Raw genomic sequence first — 10,614 nt, 5'->3', positions numbered from 1 at the left:
GGTTGATACGTGAACATGGGGCGGCCTGGCAGATTGATTACATTACACTCCTGCAAACCCACCAAGAAATTACTATGTACTTAAAATGATGGAGGCAACAAAAGAGTGGCTGGAGATGTGCACTCTACCTCATGCCACTGCTCAGACCATCTTTGGCCTTGAAAAGCAAGTCTTGTGGCAAAATGGCATCCCAGAAAGAACTAAGCTGGACAACAGAACTCATTTCGAAAATCAGCTCATGGACAGACACCTGGCCCCCATTGTCTCAGCTTCGTGAGTGTCCTGCTGAAGCACTGGGACCAACACTGCCTAGGGTTAGTGAAGCAGAGCCTCTCTTTTCCATTCCTTCCCATCTGGGCTGAGCTGCCACTGCTGTGCGCTCCCTGAGCCCGCGCCACAGCGCCCCCTGCAGGCGCGGGGGAATCATCGCACCCGCCCTGCCCGGCCGGGAGCCACCAGCGCCCCTGGCGGCTGTGACCGGAACTGCACCAGAGGGGAAAGGGCCTGAGGGTGAGAGGACTGGAACTGGGTTCCTGTTCTGTTTGTTCTTAATATCATAGTTGTTGTTTTGTTTGCCTTGTTATACATATTAGAAAAGGATTGTTATTCCTATCCCCATATCTTTGCCTGAGAGCCCCTTAATTTCAAAATTATACTATTTCTGAGAGAAGGGGTTTATTTCTCTGTTTCAAGGGAGGGCCCTGCTTTCCCTTTGAAGGAAAAGGCTGCTTTGAAGACACCTGTCTTCCAAACCAAAGCAATGTGAACAATTGAAACACTTATGAGCTGCCTTTTCCTTTCCTCTCTAGCAGTGCTTGCTTCCTTAGTGATACATATTATTGGAAAATAACTGAAAAAATGGATAGGGAAAGAAGGATTCCCTTCTGGGAAAAAGCCAGCAAACATATCAGTGTACCTTCCATTTTGTTAGGCTGATTCCTTTAGTAACTTATATACGTCAGTTCAGTGTTAAAATGGTTAATTGTCAACTGGGAGGTAAAGTTTACAGTCTAATGAAGAACTGAGAAATGAGAATGAGTTTCAGTGAATCAACTGAGTTAATAAGTAACTTACTGGTTTGCAGAAAATGAGAGGTTATATGATTTAGTGTAGTCCTTTGAATAAAATAAAACTCATTTAGGTTTTATCATTTAGTGCTTATTCAAGATTAACTGTGAACATTCAGATACATACCATAAGCCAAACCGCTATTAATCAAAAAGAATTGTGACTTCTCAATACTTGAAGTTGTTTTACTGTGGTAGAATAAGAAGCTTGCATAAAATCTAAAGTCCCAGTAAGATGAATTATTCCAATAAAAATACCAATTGTAAAAAGTCATCAGATATTTTATTTATTTGTTCAGAAATGCTGAGTATTCTCCAAAGCTGTGAAAGACTCAGGTTGTGATAGGGAAGAAAGCACGGAAGGGAGTCAGGAGTGACTTTTTATCCTGAAAAGAGTGGAATGAGCAGCATAACCACCTGCTAGTTTTCAGACATTTTAATTTTTCCTCTTTTGTTTTCTCTTCATAAGAAACTTGAACTGTTGTAGAAATTGGGGAAGAAAATGATTAGATAAAAGTTCCAGAAAGTGAAACTGGTGAATTTTAAGCTGCTATGTCATTGAATACATAAATCTAAAATGTCTTTTCTTTGAACAGTATATTATAAAATATGCTTTTTGTTGACTATCTTGCAATTTCCAGAAGATGGCAGAGTCAGTCCTTAAGCAAGACTGAGAAGCCCTTTCTCATTTATCTATACCATTTTTTACCCTTCTAATGGGGGATAATGGGATATTTTTCTCTAGTCTGTGAACAGGAAATGTGGGAGGAACAGATTTGCACTGTACCATTATCCATACCTGTTCTTAGGAATATAGCTTCACACCCAGGTCATTATGAAATAAGTGAGTGAATTTACTGAATATTAGTCACTATACAGATTACATCCATGCCTACTTTGTATTGCAGGTGATGTAGTATCTATAACTTTTAGAGATGTTTTTCAGGTTATGTCCCATTTACCAAGGGCATGCATGGAGCATGCAACCACCATGAAGCAACTGCTAGACAGCAGATTTGTCCTGTTTATCATTGTCCTGGTTTGGAGTACAGTTGTCTGCCAATAAAGGTAGAAGCTTCTCTTTGAAATGGAGAATGCAAACCCCCTCCCTTCAAATTATTATAATTTTGAAATTAAGGGGCTCTATGGCAAAGATATGGGAATTAGGAATAACAGTTCTTTACTAGTAAAATTAAAATAGAAATACAGTATTACAAAGACCAAACCTAAAAGCTGACAGAGTCAGAAAACAACCTGACATCCTGTCAGTCAGAGTGTTGGCAGCAGCCCCATTAAATGGTGGCTACAGTCCTCCTGGAGTGACAGATGTGGTTCTGTTGAAGCAGTGGTCCTGTAGAAAGGTGCAGTTTTCCTCTGAAGGTCCAGGGATGATGTGGAAAGGTCCAGTTTTCCTCTGGAATCCAGTGGAAAAGGCTGCCTTGGTGTTCAAAATCTCAGTTTTTATCTAGGTAGGAAAGGTGCAGCTCCTACTCCTGGCTGGAGCATCTCCCAATGGGATGATGTAATTTTATCAGTCATACAGTGGGACTTAATGGCCCATCAACAGATGATATCTTCCTGGAGGAAGGATGGGTTGTGGAAAAAAGAAAGATGACTGCCCCACCTGGTTTTAAAGATGGCCCATTAGCAGATAATATGTCCCATGGAGATAAGGATCACTGCCACACCCAGCTTCAACAGATGGTGATAGAATACACATTTCTGGTCACATCTTGTATTGCAAGCCAAGACAATCATTACCTTACTTCAAACAAGGTCTTGGGTGAGAGTTAGTCCCTGTCTCCATCCCTGCTGAGCATGGCCACTGAATTAATCTGTGTGAATTGGGCTATGTGATATGCTCAAGGAGGCAGTACCAGGGGAGCTGGCTGTACTTCAGCTATAAGGACGGGCACAAATTTTACCAAACCTGCCCACACAGTGCCATTTGCATGGTTTTGCATGGTGCCTTCCAGACTCTCAGTAGCCTTGAGGAACCACCTAGAAACTTGTCTGAGGCCCATTGACTTCTTCCTAGTGACCTGAAGGACAGAAGCTCTTCAAGCTCATTTGGGGACATTTTTTGATGGCTGCCTGTCCTCAATGTGCTCAGTTTTAGCAATAGGTAGAAATCATTTTAGTAGATGGGCACTGCTTACTTGCAGCCAGTACACTTCCATCTAAGAACAAGAAAGCTATCCGAGGATCAAGATTTAAAATTTTTTATGGGTGACAAATGGGAAATTAGTCTGAGTGTTGACTCACTGTCCCTAATGATATTTAAAAGTTATGTAGATGTGGCACTTAGGGACATTATTTTACAGTGGAACTGTCAGTGCTAGGTTAATGGTTGGACTTGATACTCTTAAAGGTCTTTTGCAAACTAAACAATTCTATAATTCTATGATTCTATGATCAAGAGCACCAGTTGTGCTGCACATGGAAAACACACTTAGGAGATCTCACCTCCACTGCAGTGAGAAGGCCCTATCAGACTACTGCTGGTGTCTAATTAGCCTTTTCTGGTCCAATCTCATGACTTTTGGGGCTAGATTTTTTAATTTACTGCTATGGGATGGTTTATCCCAGGGTCACACACATCAGGATTGTGCCTGGTATAGCAGTTGCATTGAAATGGAGATTGAAAATGAGAATTCCCAAATGCATGGGTAGCATCTTTTGCCCTCTAGTTTAACCTGATCTCCTGTTAGGGAGGGCTTCATCATATTTCAGGCCTTGTTGGGTCTGAGGGATACATTCAAACACGTAAACATTAAGAGATCATCAAAGGATGTGATTTTAACTGTCTAGTCTCTGTTCCAGATAAGCCTCTCTAAGCACCAGTGGGAATCCAAAGAGACTGGGTGTTTCTGTCCTTTGCAAACATGCCTATATTTTTCTATCAGTTAGAGGGGTCAAGAGTGAAGTGTAGGTTTCTGTACTGTCATTCCATGGCATTCAAGAGACCAAAATGTGCTATGATGGGAACTTGTCAAACACCTTGTTGCACTCAGAGCAGTTTCAGCTTGATAAGGAAGCATGCTTTCAGAAAGAAGATGGTACTATCTCCAAAATAACTTGTGTGATACTGTTTGTATTACTATCCTGAACCAGCTGTGAAAAGTCAAGGATAAGCCTTTAGAAAAAAAGTCTTTAATGTTTCTAGGAGCTCAGACACTGTTGGACACCAGTTAAAGGATTTATTTCAATGTCAGTAGAGGCTGCCATTGTATTAGTCCTGTGCTAAAAGTAGTAAATAAAAAATTTGCCTATACTTTTTCCTCTCCATTCCTGATCATTCATCTCCCCTTGTTCAAAAAACTCCTGGGGTAGATGCAGAGGACAAATTATATTAGATACCGTCTTACAATGAAGAGTAATTGTGACATTTATGGCATGGATCCTCTGACCTATTACAGATGCCTACATCCTGATCAGAGCAACTGCTGTGTTGCAATACTTGCATGTATATCTGTTGTGATAAATGTCTGCCCTTGGCTAGATAAATCCAATTTTAGGCTTCTAACTCGTGATAGATGATAAATTATCAATGCAACACTCAACAGAACTCATAATGAAAGATGCTTTTCCTCTTCATAGTCCTTATTCATCTTTCCTCTCTTTCCTCTTTCCCTTTTTCTCATTTTACAAACAGTTTTCAACTTCCAGTGGACAGAATTAAACCTATCTTTAATCCGTAGCAACTCATCTTGCTCAAATATGTCTGACAATAGTGCAGCTACATCAGAATTTATTGTCAGAACTTTGATCAAAGCCTTTTTCCCCTTCAAGGGCAAAAATGACATCCCCATTGGCCCAAATAGTGCCAGGACTTAAACCTAAATGCTTTAGAGTGACTGGGATGTGAGTGATGCACCCAGAGCAAACTCCCTTGAGGTGTCATCTAAATTTTCACAGCAGCTGCTCAGAGAGATCTTGTGAGCTTAAGAGGACACATTCCATTCAGGCTGTCAGCTTTAAATGCACTCAGCATGGAAGTGCTCAAACTAGCATGGTAAAGTGGAATGTCTTCTTGGTTTTCTGTGTAGTGTATCCTTCATGAAATAGAAGTGATGAAGAGCTCCTGCCACCACTTCCAGAAGTTGAATGAGATTGAACAGTCCCTGATAACAGTCCCTGTTTTCTGGTGCTATGTCAGAGGAAGAAAGGTAAACAGGCAAACACACTTATCTAAATCCAGAGATATCATTGTGTTACTGCTTGACTTTTGGTCAGTGAGATACAGCTGTGGATGTCCCACACATGGAGGAGAAATGTATTGTGATCTGGTTTTTGCTCAGAGGAAACTCCAGATTCTCTCCACATTGTTCAAGGTTAAAGATGAACATTTTGAAGGGGAAGACTGCTACATAAATTTGGGCTAGATTTTTAGAACAGAAATACTATGTTCTAATAGTATTAAGAATGCAGCTGCACTTATCTGTCAGCTGGGGCTTGGTGTCCCAGGCCAATGCTGGGTTCAGGCCATGTAATTAGTACTCATGATTAATGCAGTGACAAGGCAGGAAAATTTAAACTAGCTCTTCATGGATTCTGCACAAGTCCACAGTGATTACCAAGAGGTCTCAGGTTCCTAAAATGTTGCTAGGGGTTTCCAACCTGGACTTGCCTAAAAGTAGGACATTTATGCAGTCTTTGTGCTTGTGATAAATCAGAAGTGATAAATCTGTCCATGACAGAATCACAGAATGAGCTATGTTGAAAAAAACTTTTGAGATCACCATGTCCAACCTGTGACCTAATGTCTCCTTATCAACCAAACCATGGCGCTGAGTGCCACACCCATTCTTTTTTTTAAACATGCCCAGGGAGGGTGACTCCACAACCTCCTTGGAAATTCAGTGCCCAATCACTCTTCCAGTGAAGAATTTTTTCTTGATGTCTAACCTAAACTTCCAGTGGCACTTAAGACTGTGTCTTCTCTTTTTTCCAATGGTTGCTTGGGAGAAGAGACTGACCCTGACTACAACCACCTTTGAGAGAGTGGTAGAGAGTGATAAGGTCTCCCCCGAGCCCCCTTTTACCTAGGCTAAACAACTCCAGCTCCCTCAGCCATTCCTCACAGGACTTGTGTTCCAAGCCCCTCACCAGCCTTGCTGCCCTCCTCTGGAAGCATCTCAACATCCTTCCTAAACTGAGGGGCCCAGAACTGGACACAGCACTCAGAGTGTGGCCTCACCAGTGCTGAGTGCAGGGGAAGAATGACCTCCCTGCTCCTGCTGGCCACACTATTCCTGATCCAGGCCAGGGGCCATTGGCCTTCTTGGCCACCAGGGCTCTCTGCTGGCTCATGTCCAGTCAGTTACTGACCAGCACCCCCAGGTCCCTTCTGCCTGGGCACTGTCCAGCCACTCTGTCCCCAGCCTGGAACATTGCAGGGGGTTACTGGGGCCAAAGTGCAAGACTCAGCACTTGGGCTTGTTAAACTTCATGGTATTGGACTTGGCCCATCCATCCACCCTGTCCGGGTCCCTTTGCAGAGTCTTCCTCCAACAGATCAACACAGCTTGGTCTCATCTGCAAATTTACTGATTGTGAACTCAATCCCTTCATCCAGATCATCAATAAAGATATTAAACAGGACTGGCCCCAGCACAGACCCCTGGAGACACAACTGGTGACTGGCCACCAGCTGGATTCAGCACTGTTCACCAGCACTCTGGGCCAGCCATCCAGCCAGCTCTTAACCCAGCACAGAGTGCTCCTGTCCAAGTCATGGGCTGCAGCTTTTCCAGGATTATCCTGTGGGAGACAGTGTCAAAGGCCTTGCTGAAGTCCAAATAGGCAACATCCACAGCCTTTCCTGCATCCACCAGCTGGATCACCTGGTCATAAAAGGAGACCAGGCTGGTCAAGCACAACCTGCCCCTCCTAATTCCAGCTGGCTGGGTCTGATTCCCTGGCCATCCTGTAGGTGCTGGGTGATGGCACTCAGGATGATCTGCTCCATAACCTTGCCAGGCACCAAGGTCAGGCTGACAGATCTGTAGTTTCCCTGATCCTTCTTTTGGCCCTTGTTTTGGACAGGTGTGACCTTGGCCAGCTTCCAGTCATCTGGGACCTGCCCACTGAGCCAGGACTGATGGTAAATGATGGAGAGAGGCTTTGCAAGCTCATCTGCCAGTTCCCTCATCACCCTGGGATGGGTCCCATCTGGTCCCATAATTTATGAGTATCTAAGGGGCTCAGCAGGCTCTGACTGCCTCCTCCTGGATAACAGGGGGCTGTTCTGCTCCCTGACACCACCAACCACCCCAGGATGCCAGCTGTCCTGAGGGCAACCTGTCTTTCTGTCAAAATTGAAGCAAGGAAGGTGCTGAGTACCTCTGCCTTTTCCTCATCTTTATTTACTAAATTCTCTCCTGCATCTTATAGATAATAGAGGTTGTCCTTGCCCTTCCTTTTGCAATTAATGTATTAATAAAAATAATTTTTATTTTCCTTCACAGAAGAGGCCAGATTGAGTTGTAACTGGGCTTTTGCCTCTTCAATTTTTTCCTACATGACTTAGCAAATCCTTAAGCATTTCCTGAGGTACCTGACCCTCCTTTCAAAGGTAAAAGACCTTTGTTTTTTTTCTTAGGTCCTTCGAAAGATCCTTGCCCATCCAGGCTGATCATTTTCCTCATTGGCTCATCCTTTGGCACACAGGGAGAATCTGTTCCTCTGCCTTCAAGATTTCTGTTTGAAGCATGCCCATCCTTCCCAGACTCCTTTGTTTTTAAGGGCTACTTCACAAGGAACTCTCTGTCTAAGTCTCTTGAATAGTCCAAAGTCTGCCCTCTGCAAGTCCAGTGTGGAAGTTTTATTAATGCCCCTCCTTTTTCCACCAAATATTGAAGAGTCTATAATTTCTTGATCACTGTGCCCCAGACAAGCTCCAACCACCACATCTCCCACTACCTCATCTCTGTTTGCAAACAGCAGGTCTAGCATACTCAAAATGGCTCTGCAACTACATTTTGAATTTTGCAGCTGGGATAATCAAGCAAATGAGAATCAAGCAGACATGGACTCTTATTCATTATTTTGTAAGGTATCCTGTCATCATTAATAAAAACAAGACTGCAGCAGGGGAAGATACAGGCATTATGCTGGGGCTGAGAAAAAGGAGGGTATCCCTTGCTCACTCTCATGTGCTTCCACTGCTATTCCTACAGGAAGGAAAGCAGGTATCTGCAGTTCTTACAGCAAGCCATTTGTCAGGAAGTCGCAGAGCTGGAATTTCAGCAGAATGATTCAGTGTGTCAGGTCAGAGAGAGTATCCTTATGGTATGTTTCACAACCACTGCTTTGGGTCATGTGGGAAGAATTGAAAGTCCTGTTATTTAGTGTTCAAAATCCTAACTCTGGAGGTACATCTGAAAACCCTTTCAGAGCAAAGAGGAGGATTTTCAAATACAAGACTTACATATTTGTTTACATATTTGACCTTCTTTCTCCTTGGCTACGCTACTTGAACTCAACTACCCAGGAAAAGTGACAATATTTATAGAAGGGTCTGTATCCTACCCTGTTCTTCATTTCCAGAAAAAAAAAAGATGTCACAGGTGTCAGCCTACATAATTATTGGGAAATAGTTACTAGCCTGGTTCTTTTCTGGATCATGTCTCAATTGATAAGGAAAAGTAAAGAAATTGTGATTAGGGGACTTGTCTTTTGATTCTTACCTGACAAGTTTGGGTTAGAGGGTCTCAGAATTGCAGAATAGCTAGTTTACTCATATTGTGGTAAAATTCCTTGTGTTTTACTCTATGGCCTTTCCTCTTTGTCCTGTTGCTGAGCTCCACTGGAAAGAATCCTCTTGACATGACACCCTCCTATGAGATATTTGTATGTATTGATTAGGTCCCCTCTCAGCCTTCTCTAAGCTTAACAGTTCCAATTCCCACAGTCTCTCAATTGTTAGATGCTCCAGACAAGACTGTGTTGGCCTCAAATTGAAGTCTGTTTGCAAGTGATCCCTTAGGCAATTAGATTTGTTGAAATAAAATGTCCTTTAGGGTTTTTGCCTCCTTTTTGTGGCAGCTTCTCAGTAGCCAAATATTGCATGTCTTCTTCAGACTAAGCAAAAGCAGGCATGTTTCATATACTCTTGTGTATCTTGCTTGATTCTTTTTATTATATTTTTATTATTGCAATATGCTTTTCCTTCTATTTTCTTTGCAGCAGCTGGACCAATTACTAGCAGAACAATCCCATCTGTTTTCTGAGCTCAAACTCTCTGACTGAAAGGGAGAAAGAAAAGCCCAGAATAAACAAGTGTTTCCAGATGCTGTTGACACTGTGCATTCTTGAAGTGGGCACAAAAGAGCTCCTAGCAAAAACATGACAGCAACAGGTTTTCTGTCTGCCCCACAGCAAGTGACATCCTCAATGCAGTTTCCTACCAGGACAGTACTTGATCCAAATTCAGCTGAGCCTGCCACACAGTAGCTCTTCAGTAATAAGGAAATGAAAGAACATCCACAAGCAAAAATGAAGTTTAACACTTCCATACACAATGTAAGAAGTTTCAGTCTCAGCCTCAAGGTTTTAAGGGGAAGAGATTGTTGACCTGCAGTACAATTTTGCTATTCTCTGTGTTAATTGCCACAGTCTAGCTTATTTAATTCCAAGCCATGCATTTATCTGAAGGGATTAAGTCAGTGTTTTGGTGCACTTTCAGTCTGCATAGACAACACTGGCAGAACTGAGACTGGATCAGCCTTGATATTTCTCAGTAAGCTCTGGCAATGATCTAGATGCCCCAGAGAGAAGAACATATAAATACATGGATTGTATTTGGCTTGCTTGAACTTTGAAGGCAACTGCTTGACTTATTAATATATTCAACCCTCTATCTCCTAGTGAAATTTGTAATTTATTCCATTTTAGACCAAATTTATCAGTTTTACAAGGGCAGTAAAGTCAATGTTGTTTTTCTGAAGAAATTGCAAATAAGCATATATCTCACCATGTAGCCATAAACGATTTTACCTGATTTAAAAAATAGAATATAAACCTAGAAAATATTGTAAATAGCTGCCTTATGAATTAGTGGTGCCTTCCATCTAAACAAGTGTCCCAATTTTTAAAGGATTTATCATTCACTTAAATGAAAAATTAGGGTTAAATTATGCCCTTCATTGTAGTCTCATACTACTATACTGATTTATGTTGATATTAACACTGATGGTACCAAGGAGAATCAAGAATCAAGTTCCTCAGCCACAAACAGTGAGGAACTGAAAGGTTTGAGATAATGTTTTGTTGTATTTCTTTTTTACATTTTTTTAAGTCTAGTCTTGGTCATTCTTTCAACATACAAAGAAAACAGCATATTTTTCCCTTTTTTTTCCTTTTCCTTTTCTAGTAATGATCTAGCAGGACAAGACTGATGGATGTCAGACTAATGGATTTTGTTTTTAATAGTTGTGATGTTTTTCTTGAAAGGTATGGTATATGACAGAAGAAAATGATGAAACTTTGCATTGTAGGAAGTTCTGATCACAGCAGTTTCATTTGCCACAAGATGAGTGAGCAG

At 41.9% G+C, this 10,614-nt stretch overlaps 1 pseudogene; it reads right to left on the bottom strand.

Moving 5' to 3' along the window:
• Positions 1-423: 423 nt before the first annotated feature.
• Positions 424-7,717, bottom strand: LOC130248807 (uncharacterized; annotated as a pseudogene).
• Between the last annotated feature and the right edge of the window lie 2,897 nt (positions 7,718-10,614).

Source organism: Oenanthe melanoleuca, chromosome 2 (genome assembly GCF_029582105.1).
Source record: "Oenanthe melanoleuca isolate GR-GAL-2019-014 chromosome 2, OMel1.0, whole genome shotgun sequence".
NCBI lineage: Eukaryota > Metazoa > Chordata > Aves > Passeriformes > Muscicapidae > Oenanthe > Oenanthe melanoleuca.
The sequence above is the reverse complement of the archived record's forward strand: the minus strand, read 5'-3'. Positions and strand labels throughout refer to the sequence as shown.